This window comes from Drosophila willistoni, unplaced genomic scaffold (assembly GCF_018902025.1).
Source record: "Drosophila willistoni isolate 14030-0811.24 unplaced genomic scaffold, UCI_dwil_1.1 Seg867, whole genome shotgun sequence".
NCBI classification, from domain to species: domain Eukaryota; kingdom Metazoa; phylum Arthropoda; class Insecta; order Diptera; family Drosophilidae; genus Drosophila; species Drosophila willistoni.
Window position 1 is genome coordinate 1,563 of NW_025814763.1, and position 18,438 is coordinate 20,000.

Below are 18,438 nucleotides of genomic sequence, written 5' to 3' on the forward strand. Positions count from 1 at the left end.
ATAAATACCAAATTAATATAAATATATATAAAATGAAAATGAAATTGAAGATGAAGAGCATAAAATGAAAATGAAATTGATTATTATTATTATTAAATCTGATCAGGGGAAGTCGATTTACTACAATATTTGATTTGAAAAATTAAATTAAATTAAATTTAAATAAAGTAAAATGATATAAATATATACAATTGACGGTAGAAAAAAATATATAAACTCTTCTTAAATTATGTATTCCGATCGGAGATTGAAAAATGATTGTTTAAGATTAACCATCGTGTTCATCTGAAATGGCTTCACCAGATGCACAAGAAATACAAAACGAAAAACAAAAACATAACACAAAATAAGTCATAAAGATTTCATATGACAATTATTGCTTAAAAAGACCAAACAACAACATGCATCCACACTCTGTGGAAAACACTTAAGATTGTAACAGTGGCGCGGTATCAGTAGCCAACGCTGAGCATGAAATATAAACAATTTTCAAAACCCCGAAAGCGTGGGTCATTAAAAAGTATTTTTAAGAACAATTGTTGCCTAGAGTCTAAGATTGCATTTATATACACAACATTCTTGAAATAAAATGTTAATATTTTGAAATTCAACGAATGAAGATTGGGTTATTTTCCTTCTCTCCGGGAATCCCTATTTCAATGATTTTTGTATATCTTTATTTATCTGCGTGTATATGTACCATAATATACAGGCGTTGCGTAATGTATTGGCCATTGTTGGTTGGGCATACATTGGTTAAAGCAACATCCCAAATGTACATGTTGTACTGCATTTAAGGTTAACGTTTACATAAATGATAGTTTACTTTAAATTTCAAGTTTTAAATTTTGTCAAGTCCAGTATTCAATCACTTATGTTAACTAAGACATTTCGCAGCATTCGTTTGGGTTAAGATTTTATTGAAGGATTGATATATATGCCAGTAAAATGGTGTATTTTTAATTTCTTTCAATAAAAATATTATTGACGTAATGAAATAAACAAACAATTTAATAATCACTCTAAGCGGTGGATCACTCGGCTCTGGGTCGATGAAGAACGCAGCAACTGTGCGTCATCGTTGAACTGCAGGACACATGAACATCGACATTTTGAACGATATCGCAGTCCATGCTGTTATGGTACTTTAATTAATTTTAGAGTGCTGCTTGGACTACATATGGTTTGAGGGGTTGTAAGACTATGCTAAATAAGTTGTTTTAATATTTTACGAAATATTAAAGCATATGGTATATTATTGATATATATGTATATCATAATATTAATATAATTGAAACACATTGGCTCACAATGTATGAGAAAAACGAAGATGATATATTTTCTTTTTCAAATCAAATATACTGAGAATGTCTAGATAAAAAATATTAAATTTTAATCTAGAATTGCCTCTTATTAATGATATGAAATGAAAAAATAATTGTGTCATAATATTATCTTCACTTAAAGTAAAAATTAACAATGGTTTTAATATATTAAAATATATTTGTGTGTATATACAACCTCAACTCATATGGGACTACCCCCTGAATTTAAGCATATTAATTAGGGAGGAAAAGAAACTAACAAGGATTTTCTTAGTAGCGGCGAGCGAAAAGAAATAGTTCAGCACTAAGTCACTTTGTTTTATGGCAAATGTGAGATGCAGTGTATGGAGCATCAATATTCTAGTATGAGAAATTATGATTTAAGTCCTTCTTAAATGAGGCCATTTACCCATAGAGGTGCCAGCCCGTATAACGTAATGATTACTAGATGGTGTTTCCAAAGAGTCGTGTTGCTTGATAGTGCAGCACTAAGTGGGTGGTAAACTCCATCTAAAACTAAATATAACCATGAGACCGATAGTAAACAAGTACCGTGAGGGAAAGTTGAAAAGAACTCTGAATAGAGAGTTAAATAGTAGTGAAACTGCTTAGAGGTTAAGCCCGATGAACCTGAATATCCATTATGGAAAATTCATCATTAGAGTTTTATATTTTAATAATATTATAATAATAGTGTGCATTTTTCCATATAAGGACATTGTAATCTATTAACATAAACCAATTTATCATAAAATATGACTTATAGTTTATTTAAATTATTTGCTTGCATTTAACATAGAATAAATGTCATTAATTTGATAAAGTGTTGATAGATTTATATGAATACAGTGCGTTAATTTTTCGGAATTATATAATAGCATGATTATCATTGATTTTCTGTGTTTATTATATGCACTTGTATGATTAACAATGCGAAAGATTCAGGATACCTTCGGGACCCGTCTTGAAACACGGACCAAGGAGTCTAACATATGTGCAAGTTATTGGGATATAAACCTAATAGCATAATTAACTTGACTAATAATGGGATTAGTTTTTTAACTATTTATAGATAATTAACACAATCCCGGGGCGTTCTATATAGTTATGTATAATGATATTATATTATTTATACCTCTAACTGGAACGTACCTTGAGCATATATGCTGTGACCCGAAAGATGGTGAACTATACTTGATCAGGTTGAAGTCAGGGGAAACCCTGATGGAAGACCGAAACAGTTCTGACGTGCAAATCGATTGTCAGAATTGAGTATAGGGGCGAAAGACCAATCGAACCATCTAGTAGCTGGTTCCTTCCGAAGTTTCCCTCAGGATAGCTGGTGCATTTAAATGTTATATAAAATAATCTTATCTGGTAAAGCGAATGATTAGAGGCCTTAGGGTCGAAACGATCTAACCTATTCTCAAACTTTAAATGGGTAAGAACCTTAACTTTCTTGATATGAAGTTTAAGGTTATGATATATTGTGCCCAGTGGGCCACTTTTGGTAAGCAGAACTGGCGCTGTGGGATGAACCAAACGTAATGTTACGGTGCCCAAATTAACAACTCATACAGAAACCATGAAAGGCGTTGGTTGCTTAAAACAGCAGGACGGTGATCATGGAAGTCGAAATCCGCTAAGGAGTGTGTAACAACTCACCTGCCGAAGCAACTAGCCCTTAAAATGGATGGCGCTTAAGTTGTATACCTATACATTACCGCTAAAGTAGATGATTTATATTATTTATAATATAAATTTTGAAACTTTAGTGAGTAGGAAGGTACAATGGTGTGCTTAGAAGTGTTTGGCGTAAGCCTGCATGGAGCCGCCATTGGTACAGATCTTGGTGGTAGTAGCAAATAATCGAATGAGACCTTGGAGGACTGAAGTGGAGAAGGGTTTCGTGTGAACAGTGGTTGATCACGAGTTAGTCGGTCCTAAGTTCAAGGCGAAAGCCGAAAATTTTCAAGTTTTAAAAATGTCAAATGAAATAATAAATAATAAAACACTTGAATAATTTTGAACGAAAGGGAATACGGTTCCAATTCCGTAACCTGTTGAGTATCCGTTTGTTATTAAATATGGGCCTCGTGCTCATCCTGGCAACAGGAACGACCATAAAGAAGCCGTCGAGAGGTATCGGAAGAGTTTTCTTTTCTGTTTTATAGCCGTACTACCATGGAAGTCTTTCGCAGAGAGATAAGGTAGATGGCTAGAAGAGCATGACATATACTGTTGTGTCGATATTTTCTCCTCGGACCTTGAAAATTTATGGTGGGGATACGCAAACTTCTCAACAGGCCGTACCAATATCCGCAGCTGGTCTCCAAGGTGAAGAGTCTCTAGTCGATAGAATAATGTAGGTAAGGGAAGTCGGCAAATTAGATCCGTAACTTCGGGATAAGGATTGGCTCTGAAGATTGAGATAGTCGGGCTTGATTGGGAAACAATAACATGGTTTATGTGCTCGTTCTGGGTAAATAGAGTTTCTATCATTTATGATAGTTATTTGTTCCCCGGATAGTTAGTTACGTAGCCAATTGTGGAACTTTCTTGCTAAAATTTTTAAGAATACTAATTTTTAATTAGTTCTTTTAAATTATAACGATTATCAATTAACAATCAATTCAGAACTGGCACGGACTTGGGGAATCCGACTGTCTAATTAAAACAAAGCATTGTGATGGCCCTAGCGGGTGTTGACACAATGTGATTTCTGCCCAGTGCTCTGAATGTCAAAGTGAAGAAATTCAAGTAAGCGCGGGTCAACGGCGGGAGTAACTATGACTCTCTTAAGGGAAGCTGGGTCGGATGAGCGCAGAAGGGGTGTTCTTTGGAACACTGTAATTCATAAGTCGTAAGTCTGATCAAGTCGACTCGGAACCTCCTCGTGGTGTTTCCTGGGTGCTGTTGAGTTCCTAGTCTCTAGGTTCTTTTCAGTAGCTAATTCGAGCGGCGAAGCAACTCTTGGGGTTACCGGCCCCTTGAGCCAAGAAGCGTTGGTACAGAATCAAATAATAATAGTCCTCGGAGCAATATCACTATCACTTCAGCGACTTCACGTCCTGGAGACCAACCGAGAGAGGCTATAGCAGTGGTAAATCTCGCGGGAGAGATTCCCTGTGCAGTATGCGGGCGCCTCTTCAATACTAGAAGGGGGCTCGGTGTACACATGTCACATCAACACAAAGACGAACTAGATACGCAACGTCAGCGTGAAGATGTAAAACTCCGATGGAGTGAGGAAGAAGCGTGGATGATGGCGAGAAAGGAGGTGGAGCTCGAAGCAAGTGGTAATTTGAGATTTCCTAATAAGAAGCTAGCGGAAGTATTTACTCACCGTAGCTCCGAAGCAATTAAATGTTTTCGGAAGAGGGGTGAATATAAGGCAAAACTGGAGCAGATCAGAGGGCAATCTACTCCCACCCCAGAAGCGTTGGACTCAATTACCTCACAGCCTCGCCCTAGTTTACTCGAGCGAAACCACCAAGTATCATCGTCGGAAGCGCAACCAATCAATCCATCAGAAGAACAGTCGAACTGGGAAATCATGCGGATACTACAGGGCTATCGCCCCGTAGAATGTAGTCCCCGGTGGAGAGCCCAGGTCTTGCAAACTATCGTAGATAGGGCGCAGGCCGTAGGGAAGGAAACCACTCTCCAATGCTTATCCAACTATCTCCTGGAAGTATTTCCATTACCAAACGAACCACACACCATCGGTCGGAGCAATTTGCGAAGACCTCGAACTAGGAGACAGTTAAGACAACAAGAGTACGCACAGGTTCAGCGTCGTTGGGATAAGAATACTGGGAGATGCATTAAATCCTTGCTTGATGGAACAGATGAGTCGGTTATGCCAAACCAAGAGATAATGGAACCCTATTGGAAACAAGTAATGACGAATCCCAGCACATGCTCTTGCGAAAACACAAGATTCCGTATGGAACATTCGCTTGAGACGGTTTGGTCAGCGATAACGCCACGCGACCTGAGGGAAAATAAGTTAAAGTTGTCAAGTGCTCCGGGTCCTGACGGTATCACTCCAAGAACAGCTAGGAGTGTACCCTTAGGCATTATGCTACGCATAATGAACCTGATTCTCTGGTGCGGCAAAATACCATTCTCTACCCGACTGGCCAGAACTATCTTCATTCCGAAGACTGTGACGGCAAATCGACCGCAAGACTTTCGTCCAATAACAGTCCCCTCGGTTTTGGTCAGGCAATTAAACGCTGTTCTGGCTTCTCGATTGGCTTCTAAAGTCAACTGGGATCCAAGGCAGCGCGGTTTCCTACCTACCGATGGGTGTGCTGATAATGCGACGTTGGTTGATCTCATTTTGCGGGAGCACCATAAACGGTGGAAGTCATGTTACCTTGCGACGGTGGATGTCAGCAAGGCTTTTGACTCAGTATCACACCAGGCCATTATCAAGACTTTACAGGCCTATGGTGCTCCAACAAACTTTGTCAGCTTCATAGAAGAACAGTATAAGGGCGGCGGAACCTCCCTCAATGGGCAGGATGGAGTTCAGAGGTGTTTATACCCGCGCGGGGCGTTAAGCAAGGTGACCCTCTGTCTCCACTATTATTTAATCTTATCATTGATAGATTACTTAGGTCCTACCCCAGAGAGATTGGTGCCAAAGTCGGAAATACCATGACAAGCGCGGCAGCGTTCGCGGATGATCTGGTGCTATTTGCGGAAACTCCGATGGGGCTTCAAACATTGTTGGATACCACGGTAGGCTTCCTAGCCTCCGTGGGACTCTCCCTTAATGCTGATAAGTGCTTCACTGTCAGTATAAAGGGGCAAGCCAAGCAGAAGTGTACTGTCGTAGAACGACGGAGCTTTTGTGTAGGTGAGCGCGAGTGTCCTTCATTGAAGCGTACTGAAGAGTGGAAGTATTTAGGTATCCGGTTCACTGCGGATGGGCGGGCTCGGTATAGTCCAGCAGACGACCTCGGTCCGAAGCTGTTAAGATTAACAAGAGCCCCTCTGAAACCACAACAGAAGTTATTTGCACTTAGGACTGTCCTTATCCCACAACTCTATCACCAACTAACACTTGGGAGTGTGATGATAGGCGTCCTAAGAAAATGTGACAGATTGGTACGGCAATTCGTAAGGAGATGGTTAGATCTCCCACTGGATGTACCAGTTGCGTACTTTCACGCCCCCCACACTTGTGGGGGTCTCGGGATTCCGTCAATTAGATGGATAGCACCGATGCTGCGTCTGAAGCGATTGAGCAATATTAAATGGCCCCACCTCGAACAATCCGAGGTAGCTAGCTCTTTCATTGACGACGAATTGCAAAGGGCTCGAGATAGATTAAAGGCGGAAAATGTGCAGCTGTGTTCGCGTCCAGAGATTGACTCGTATTTCGCAAATAGATTGTACATGTCTGTTGATGGTTGCGGTCTCCGTGAAGCAGGTCATTATGGCCCGCAACATGGATGGGTGAGTCAGCCCACGCGCTTGCTAACAGGAAAGGAATATTTGCACGGTGTCAAATTGCGGATAAATGCCCTACCCTCGAAGTCTCGTACGACGAGGGGAAGGCACGAATTGGAGAGACGGTGTCGTGCAGGATGTGATGCTCCCGAGACAACAAACCACATCTTGCAAAAATGCTATCGTACGCATGGGAGGCGGGTAGCTAGACACAACAGCGTAGTAAATGCCGTCAAGCGGGGACTTGAACGGAAAGGCTGCGTTGTCCATGTCGAACCAAGTCTGCAATGCGACTCGGGCTTAAATAAACCGGACCTGGTGGGAATCCGACAGAATCACATTTATGTGATAGACGTTCAGGTTGTGACAGACGGACATTCCTTAGACCAAGCGCACCAGCGCAAGGTCGAAAGGTACGACAGAGCTGACATAAGATCACAAATGCGGCGATTTTTCGGAGCGACAGGTGAAATCGAGTTTCATTCCGTTACACTCAACTGGAGAGGAATCTGGAGTGGTCAGTCGGTAAAACGATTGATTGCAAAGGATCTCCTCATCGCTGAAGATACCAAACTCATCAGCGTCAGAGCAGTAAATGGCAGAGTGACGTCCTTCAAATATTTCATGTATTGTGCTGGGTATACTCGAAGCTAGATGTACTAACCTCTAGCTTTTCTTATACTTTTGCCTGCTACCTTGGCATTACATCTAAAAAGGTACAAACATCGCATTGTCAAAAAGAGGTGGTTTTAGTACGTAGGCGCTGTGGGACTTCATTGTCCCGGTGATGCAGCGAATCGTGCATACGAGATTGTCCAGTAGTTGGTTGCTCGTATCTTTAGAAGATTTCCTTCCTCGGCGATCAAAAAAAAAAAAAAAAAAAAAAAAAAAAAAAAAAAAAAATAGCCAAATGCCTCGTCATCTAATTAGTGACGCGCATGAATGGATTAACGAGATTCCTACTGTCCCTATCTACTATCTAGCGAAACCACAGCCAAGGGAACGGGCTTGGAATAATTAGCGGGGAAAGAAGACCCTTTTGAGCTTGACTCTAATCTGGCAGTGTAAGGAGACATAAGAGGTGTAGAATAAGTGGGAGATATTATTCCTTGTGTTTGATATCGCCAATGAAATACCACTACTCTTATTGTTTCCTTACTTACTTGATTAAATGGAACGTGTATCATTTCCTAGCCATTATACGGATATATTTATTATATCTTATGGTATTGGGTTTTGATGCAAGCTTCTTGATCAAAGTATCACGAGTTTGTTATATAATCGCAAACAAATTCTTTAATGAGAGAGTGCATTTATGTATTTTTAATTTGAAATATTTGGTATAACTCCAATTACTCAGGTATGATCCAATTCAAGGACATTGCCAGGTAGGGAGTTTGACTGGGGCGGTACATCTCTCAAATAATAACGGAGGTGTCCCAAGGCCAGCTCAGTGCGGACAGAAACCACACATAGAGCAAAAGGGCAAATGCTGACTTGATCTCGGTGTTCAGTACACACAGGGACAGCAAAAGCTCGGCCTATCGATCCTTTTGGTTTAAAGAGTTTTTAACAAGAGGTGTCAGAAAAGTTACCATAGGGATAACTGGCTTGTGGCGGCCAAGCGTTCATAGCGACGTCGCTTTTTGATCCTTCGATGTCGGCTCTTCCTATCATTGTGAAGCAAAATTCACCAAGCGTTGGATTGTTCACCCATGCAAGGGAACGTGAGCTGGGTTTAGACCGTCGTGAGACAGGTTAGTTTTACCCTACTAATGACAAAACGTTGTTGCGACAGCATTCCTGCGTAGTACGAGAGGAACCGCAGGTACGGACCAATGGCACAATACTTGTTCGAGCGAACAGTGGTATGACGCTACGTCCGTTGGATTATGCCTGAACGCCTCTAAGGTCGTATCCGTGCTGGACTGCAATGATAAATAAGGGGCAATTTGCATTGTATGGCTTCTAAACCATTAAAAGTTTATTTTATAAACGACAATGGATGTGATGCCAATGTTATTTGTAACATAGTAAATTGGGAGGATCTTCGATCACCTGATGCCGCGCTAGTTACTTATTAAAACATTATTTAATACAATGACAAAGCCTAGAATCAATTGTAAACGACTTTTGTAACAGGCAAGGTGTTGTAAGTGGTTGAGCAGCTGCCATACTGCGATCCACTGAAGCTTATCCTTTGCTTGATGATTCGATTTTTTTAAATTGCTGATGTACTATTATTATATGGAAGAGTATTTCATATAATAATAAGTCCATTTCTATCCTCTTTTTTTTTTAGGTAGCCAAATGTATCGTCATTTCTTTAGTGACGCAATGAATGTACTTTAAGAGATTCCTACTCTTCATGTTAAATGGGTGAAAAAAAAAGTTATATATATATATAAGTTAAAAGAACGAATACGGCGTTTCAAACTGTGTTCGTCATAATGTAGCCAAATGAATCGTCATTTATTTAGTGACGCAATATATATATTTAAAGAGATTCCTACTGTACCTATTAAAAGGTCAAAAGAAAAAAATGTTATATGTATATAACTTTAATAAATGAAAACGGCGGTGCCAACTGTCATCTTCATAATGTTGCCAAATGAATTGTCATTTATTCAGAGATACAATAAATATTTTTAAAGAAACTCCTACTGTCCATATTGAAAGGTGGAAAAATAATGTTATATGTATATAACTTAAAAGAACGAAAACGGCGGTTTCAACTGTGATCGTCATAATGTAGCCAAATGAATCGTCATTTATTTAGTGACGCAATATATATATTTAAAGAGATTCCTACTGTACCTATTAAAAGGTCAAAAGAAAAAAATGTTATATGTATATAACTTTAATAAATGAAAACGGCGGTGCCAACTGTCATCTTCATAATGTTGCCAAATGAATTGTCATTTATTCAGAGACACAATAAATATATTTAAAGAAACTCCTACTGTCCATATTGAAAGGTGGAAAAATAATGTTATATGTATATAACTTAAAAGAACGAAAACGGCGGTTCCAACTGTGATCGTCATAATGTAGCCAAATGAATCGTCATTTATTTAGTGACGCAATATATATATTTAAAGAGATTCCTACTGTACCTATTAAAAGGTCAAAAGAAAAAAAATGTTATATGTATAAGTTAACTCATATTACTTTGATATGCTTACGATGTGCTGAAATGTGAGCACAAGTCATTTAATACGTTGCTATGTGGGAACATGCCAAATGCATGTTTGGGCAGTTGGCATTATTGATAGTATATTGTATGCCGCTACCACTTGTTTGGGCGCTTGCTGACTATTTCTAACTGGCTCATATTATTCTTATTCAGAGAGAGGAACATGGAACACCGTCATATCGCAACACAACATTGACTCGTATTAATTAATATTATAACAATTAATAAATTGAATCCATCGAACGTTGAACTTATTAACTGGCGCCCAACTAAATCAACCCAATACTTCAACCAGATTCATGTAAGTGAGTTGGAATGTTAGAAGTTTTTGTTAATAAAAAAATATTTGAAACATTAGAAACATACAATGAATGTTAATATAAAAAAAATGTGAAACATTAGGAACATATAATGAAATCAACGAGAGGGTAAGCAATTAATGGACAATTTGTTGTTTTTTTGAGAAAACGTTAAATTTGTTTTTTTCTGATTCTCTTTTGCGCTATGTTTTCTGCTGTGTTTTGTTCACTTTCGAACGTGCCGGTGTCTTAAATAAGAATCGAAATTTAAAATAAAAATCAAAATTTAAGTGATTTTGAGTGGCTGTGTGTTAATGAATATCATTGGAAATCTAGAGTACTGTAGTGAAGACCTTGAATTGCAGGATTTGATTAAAGATATTGAGGGCTTAAAAGTGACCCAGACTATTTGTCAGTCCGCAGATTTTGCGTTAACAATGACTGAGGAAACGGTCCGAGCGGTCATTCATGGTGCGTTGGAGCATCAGGCAGCTGTTTTATCCGCACAGTTTGAAAGTAAACTAAACGCTCTAAGAGAGGAAATAGATTTGCTAAAGGTTAGTGCTCCACAAGTCGAACAATATAGAAAAATAATAATAGACCCGGAGAAGCAGTGTGATGAGCTGCTTGATATTGTTAAATCTCTGCCCGAGTTTAGCGGATGCCAAGAAGAATATGTCGCTTGGCGGCAGGCCGCGACAATAGCTTATGAAATATTTGAGCCCTACGACGGTTCTGCCCGGCATTACCATGCCGTGGCAATTATTAGAAACAAAATAAGAGGGGCGGCAAACCACACCCTCGCTTCATTTAATACAGTCTTTAATTTCAGAGCAATAATAGCGAGACTTGACTTTACTTACGCTGACCAGACACCAAGGGGAGTCATCCAGCATAAGCTTGCCACTGTCCGGCAAGGCGATCGTACCTTGCTAGAATATTACGATGAGGTAGAAAGAACGTTGGCTCTTTTAACAAATAAGAATATAATGAGCAATGAGGAAGCCGCAGCGGCGATCCTAAATCAAAGGGCTAGGGAAGAAGCACTAGACGCTTTCATATCGGGCCTAAAAAAATCTTTAAGGTTAGCCGTGTTCCCTTCTCGGCCAAAGGACTTACCAACAGCTTTAGCCTTGGCGCAGGCCGCCGAGACTAGCGAGGATAGGAGCGTGCTCGCTGCCAATTACGCGAAAGCCATGGGAGATAAGAACCAAAAATTTTCAACTCAAAAATCCCAAGACAGCCGTCAGTCCGATTTTTGGTCTATTAAGTACCAAAGTGCCCATCAGGGGAATAGTCCACACTATCAGAATAGGAAGCCCCAACAAAATAAATCCGCCAAACAAAGGTTGTATAATAAAGAAACCACACACCAGGCCCCAGAACCAATGGATATCGATCCATCTTCGTCCAGGCTAAGGCAACCGACAGCCTATCGGAGTCGGGCGGACTCCTCCAGATCTGGATATCAAAGCGGAAAGCTGAAAAACTCGTCCGAACGCACTTCGGGTCAAGGGGCGCAAAGAATCAATAATTTGATTCAAAAAAGTGGCACGAGTGAAAACTACGATTGTATCGCAAATGGCAGCGCTGCTGCCACATACTGTCAAGGCGACATTGAGTATGCAACCGAAAACGATTCCGAATTCGAAGTAGACACAGACAATGTCAATGTTTTGAAGGGAAGATCCCTTCTCCCGTTCGTGCAAAAAAAGATAGCAGGCGGCATCTTAAGGTTTTTAATAGACACGGGGGCTGCTAAGAATTATGTTAAGCCTCTATCTTGGCTAAAAGGTGTTTGCCCGGTTGAGAAACCCTTTTCCGTTACGTCCATTCACGGCTCAACCGTAATAGACCAAAAATGCAAAATTTACATATATGGAATAAATTCAACATTTTTTGTTTTACCGGATCTGTCAAACTTCGACGGAATCATCGGCCTCGATCTGTTGAAACAGGCAAATGCCACATTAGACCTTAAATCGAATAGAATTACAGTCGGCTCAGAATCGGAACTGCTTCTTTATGCTAAATGTCCGAATGTCAATTTTACTAACGTAGTTGGCGAGCAAATAGCACCCCAATATAAAAACGAATTTATTAAAATGTTGGAATCTAGGGCCGCAGCATTCGCAAGCCCAAACGAAAAACTCCCCTACAACACCGCTGTCGTTGCCACCATTAGAACCACGACAGATAATCATATTTTCTCAAAACTCTATCCGTATCCCATGGGTGTTGCAGACTTTGTAGCCGCAGAGGTAAACGACCTATTAACGAATGACATCATAAGAAAATCTAGATCCCCGTATAACAACCCGATTTGGGTAGTGGACAAAAAAGGCACTGACAAAAAGGGAAACAGGAAAAAACGACTAGTTATAGATTTTAGAAAGCTAAATGAGAAAACTATTTCGGATACCTATCCCATGCCCAGCATTCATATGATATTAGCAAATTTGGGGAAGTCTAAATTTTTTACAACTCTCGATTTAAAGTCGGGGTATCACCAAATAACTTTGGCTGAGAAAGACCGCGAAAAGACAGCATTCTCTGTAAATGGGGGCAAATTTGAATTCTGTCGGCTTCCGTTCGGGCTGAAAAATGGAGGCAGTATTTTTCAGCGAACTATTGACGACGTCTTAAGAGAACAAATTGGGAAAACTTGTTATGTTTATGTTGATGATGTCATTATTTTTTCAGAATCCGAGACGGCTCACATTAAACATGTAGATTGGGTTTTAAACCGGCTATTTGAAGCGAACATGCGTGTGGCCCAAGAAAAATCTCAGTTTTTTAGGACAAGCGTCGAGTACCTTGGGTTTATTGTCACTAGCGAGGGCGCGAGAACAGACCCCGAAAAAATCAGAACCATAACAGAATACCCCGAGCCGAAAACTCTATTCGGTGTCAGATCATTCTTAGGCCTCGCAAGTTATTACAGATGTTTTATAAAAGACTTCGCCTCAATAGCAAGACCGATCTCAAACATCCTGAAGGGAAAAAACGGGTCAATTAGTAAATACAAATCAAAAGGCATCCCTATACAGTTCAACGAACTACAATCTCACTCTTTTCGTAAATTAAAGAACATTCTGGCGTCCGAAGACGTTACCTTGATGTACCCTGATTACAAGAAACCCTTCGACTTGACAACTGACGCATCTGCCGATGGCATAGGAGCAGTCTTGTCGCAGAACGGTCGTCCCGTTACAATGATTTCCAGAACGCTCAAGCCGTGCGAAATAAACTATGCAACAAACGAGCGGGAGCTTCTAGCCATTGTTTGGTCCTTGAGCAAATTGCGGCAGTACCTTTACGGGGTAAAAGACATCAACGTGTTTACCGACCACCAGCCGCTGACCTTTGCGGTATCTGATAGCAATCCTAATGCAAAAATCAAGCGCTGGAAGGCCCGTATCGACGAAACGGAAGCAAAAATTTTATATAAACCAGGTAGGGAAAATTTCGTTGCAGACGCGCTGTCGCGACAAAATATTAATGCACTAAGCGACGATGACTGTGAGTCTGACTTGGCCACCATTCATAGCGAGGCGTCGCTGTCTTACACAATTACTTCATCAGACAAGCCTGTAAATTGCTATAGAAACCAATTAATTTTAGAGCAAGCGCGTTTCCCGCTAAAAAGGCAATTTATTCTATTCGGTCAAAAAATCAGACACCTTATCAATTTTTCGAACAACGAAACCCTCCTCGAAGAGGCAAAAGCCGCTATTAATCCTAACGTAGTAAACGCAATCCATTGTGATTTGCCCACCTTGGCTCGCGTCCAGCACGAGTTGGTTAAAGCTTTTCCTGCCACAAAATTGTATTATTGTAAACAGATCGTTGCTGACATTTTTGATAGCAACGAGAGCAGGGAGATCGTCATAACAGAGCATAACCGCGCTCACAGGGCCGCACAAGAAAATGTAAAACAGATCATGTCCGATTATTATTTTCCTAAAATGACCCAAATCGCTAACGAAGTTGTCACCAATTGTAAAATTTGCTCAATTGCTAAGTATAAAAGACACCCAAAGAGACAGGAACTCGGCAGTACACCTATTCCAGGCTATGTTGGCGAAATGTTGCACGTTGACATTTTTTCCACTAATAAGAAATACTTTTTAACCTGTGTCGACAAATTTTCCAAGTTTGCTGTCGTGCAGCCCATTGTCTCGCGCACTATTGAGGATTTGAAAGCCCCCCTGTTTCAGTTGATGAGTCTCTTCCCTAAAGCAAAAACTATCTATTGCGACAATGAACCTTCATTAAATTCTATGACCATCAAAACCCTTCTACAAAACAATTTCGGCGTAGAGATAGCTAACACGCCGCCGATGCACAGCTCATCCAACGGCCAAGTAGAGCGGTTCCACAGCACGATCGCTGAAATTGCTCGATGCATTAAGCTTCAAAGGGGAAATGTCGACACTGTCGATTTGGTTTTGTTAGCCACAGTAGAGTATAACCATACTATTCATTCGGTAACACAAAAAACTCCGTCCCAGATTTTTTGTCCTTCATCGGAAGCTAGTAAAGGTGTTAGGGATATGATAAACAAGGCACAGGTGACACAGCGCGAAAGGGTCAACAGAAGTAGGCAAAGCAGGGTTTGGAATGTCGGGGACAAGGTTTTCGTAAAGGTCAACAGGAGATTAGGTAACAAATTATCACCCTTGTATGTTGAAGAAACCGTTGAGGCAGACATGGGGACATGTCTTCTTATTAAGGGGAGGATGGTGCACAAAGACAACCTCAGATAGAATCCCAAATGGAAAGCAGTGCATTTCTTTTTCATGGCTTAAATATTTAAGCTTACATTTTCATTAGTTAAAGCCGACACTCTATCTTAATCCAACAATACGAAAATTATTATTAACACATGAGTCCAATAAATAAATTAACAACACTCGATCTTTATGAATTGTAACAAAACTAATAAATTGCCGAAGTGAATGAAAAAACAACATGAAAGCAGCACAAGATCCGAGATTTTGTTGTCAACGAATGAATATAAAACCTATACAGAATTACAAGAATTATTAATTTCTATCTCTCACGTAAAAAGCGAATTGTAATTGACACAGTTTTGGGCTATTTAGATAAGAATGACTTCCAACTATCCAACTCACAGGGAGATAGATCAAAATATGTCAATAGTATTAAGATTCCAAACGCAAAATTGTTCCATTACTAATAATGTCTTCGAGTCAAAATGTGTTCCAGAAAGGTTTTAAAATCCCTCGACATACGTTATGGCATGGTCGGGCAAGTCCAACTCGAAGAGTGGTCGACACCGACGAGTAACCCTGGCTCTCACGGCTCGCCGGAACTACCATCACCAAATCATGCGAGATGATATCCAAGTACTCATCTATCCAGTTAGGACCAGGCGATACAGCTCATACCAAGGCCAAATCCAACCAACTGGTGGCTGTCAAGGTGACCTCCAGACAGTCCAGTTATACCAATAACTAACTCGGCCAACTAGTGGGACGTCCTGGGATCAGCGACAAGATATGTTCGGCATCTGCATCGTAGCAACCCGAGATTTATAAACACAAACAACGGTCAAGCAACACCGTTCGTCATGCTTTCAACAGCTGCCAACGGGGAATCTTAGGCACGTCTTCAACTTCAAGAAGGATTGTCGACAAGATGTAACCCGAGGCATGGCGGTCCGGATTGACTTTAATCGGCATCGTCGGCGGCCTCGCCTCCCTTGGATCATCTAAGGACCCAACCAGACCGCCAGACCTGATGTCAGCAAATCGTAAGGCGACCGAGGACTGTCGAATTTTAGAGGGGGAATAGTTAACTCATATTACTTTGATATGCTTACGATATGCTGAAATGTGAGCACAAGTCATTTAATACGTTGCTATGTGGGAACATGCCAAATGCATGTTTGGGCAGTTGGCATTATTGATAGTATATTGTATGCCGCTACCACTTGTTTGGGCGCTTGCTGACTATTTCTAACTGGCTCATATTATTCTTATTCAGAGAGAGGAACATGGAACACCGTCATATCGCAACACAACATTGACTCGTATTAATTAATATTATAACAATTAATAAATTGAATCCATCGAACGTTGAACTTATTAACTTATATAACTTTAATAAATGAAAACGGCGGTGCCAACTGTCATCTTCATAATTTATATGAAAAAAAAAAAATTTACTCAACATTAAAATTTTTCATATCATATGAAAATATATCATAACGTATGGGATTTATTTAATATCGCCCATATATATGAAAAAAAAAAAATTTACTCAACATTCAAAATTTCTCATATCATATGAAAATATATCATAACGTATGCCATAAATCGCCCATTTATATGAAAAAAAAAAAATTTACTTAACATTTAAAATTTTTCATATCATATGAAAATATATATCATAACGTATGGGATTTATTTAATTTCGCCCATTTATATGAAAAAAAAAAATTTACTCAACATTTAAAATTTTTCATATCATATGAAAATATATCATAACGTATGCGATTTATTTAATTTCGCCCATTCATATGAAAAAAAAAAAAAATTTACTCAACATTTAAAATTTTTCATATCATATGAAAATATATATCATAATGTATGGGATTTATTTAATTTCGCCCATTCATATGAAAAAAAAAAAAATTTACTCAACATTAAAATTTTTCATATCATATGAAAATATATCATAACGTATGGGATTTATTTAATATCGCCCATATATATGAAAAAAAAAAACAAATTTACTCAACATTTAAAATTTTTCATATCATATGAAAATATATCATAACGTATGGGATTTATTTAATTTCGCCCATTTATATGAAAAAAAAAAATTTACTCAACATTTAAAATTTTTCATATCATATGAAAATATATCATAACGTATGGGATTTATTTAATTTCGCCCATTTATATGAAAAAAAAAAATTTACTCAACATTTAAAATTTTTCATATCATATGAAAATATATCATAACGTATGCGATTTATTTAATTTCGCCCATTCATATGAAAAAAAAAAAAAATTTACTCAACATTTAAAATTTTTCATATCATATGAAAATATATATCATAACGTATGGGATTTATTTAATTTCGCCCATTTATATGAAAAAAAAAAAAATTACTCAACATTCAAAATTTCTCATATCGTATGAAAATATATATCATAACGTATGCGATTTATTTAATTTCGCCCATTCATATGAAAAAAATAAAAATTTACTCAACATTTAAAATTTTTCATATCATATGAAAATATATCATAACGTATGGGATTTATTTAATATCGACTATATATATGAAAAAAAATTTTACTAAAAACTAAAAATATTAATATCGCCCATTTATCGTATGGGAACATCCATATCATATGGGAATATGCATATCACATACGAATGTTTTATACTTTGGTGATTTCTTAAAAACGCCCATTTATTGTATGGGGAAAAAATGTTAATTTATTATTGAGTGGTACTTTCAAACATAAATGGCCAATTTCGAGAGTATGTGGCACAAAACCTACTTAGGTGGTGTGATGTCGAGCATGGTCAGTCATATGTTATATTGGTAACATTCTTAAATTCATATGTCTTATGCATTTATAATCGGCAATGTCTATTTATTTATTTATTATAATGAAATTTGATGGTATTTATAAAATACATATGAAAATTTATTGTTGAGTGGTACCTTCAAACATAAATGGTCAATTTCGAGAGTATGTGGCACAAAACCTACTTAGGTGGTGTGATGTCGAGCATGGTCAGTCATATGTTATATTGGTAAAATTCTTAAATTCATATGTCTTATGCATTTATAATCGGCAATGTCTATTTATTTATTTATTATAATGAAATTTGATGGTATTTATAAAAATACATATGAAAATTTATTGTTGAGTGGTACCTTCAAACATAAATGGTCAATTTCGAGAGTATGTGGCACAAAACCTACTTAGGTGGTGTGATGTCGAGCATGGTCAGTCATATGTAATATCGGTACATTTCTCAAATACATATGTCTCATGCATTTATAATCGGCAATGTCTATTTATTTATTTATTATAATGAAATTTGATGGTATTTATAAAAATACATATGTAAATTTATTGTTGAGTGGTACCTTCAAACA

The 18,438-nt window shown here is 38.4% G+C and overlaps 1 pseudogene; it reads left to right on the forward strand.

The window, feature by feature from the left end:
- Positions 1–1,517: 1,517 nt before the first annotated feature.
- LOC124462063 lies at positions 1,518–9,007 on the forward strand (annotated as a pseudogene).
- The last annotated feature ends 9,431 nt before the right edge of the window (positions 9,008–18,438 follow it).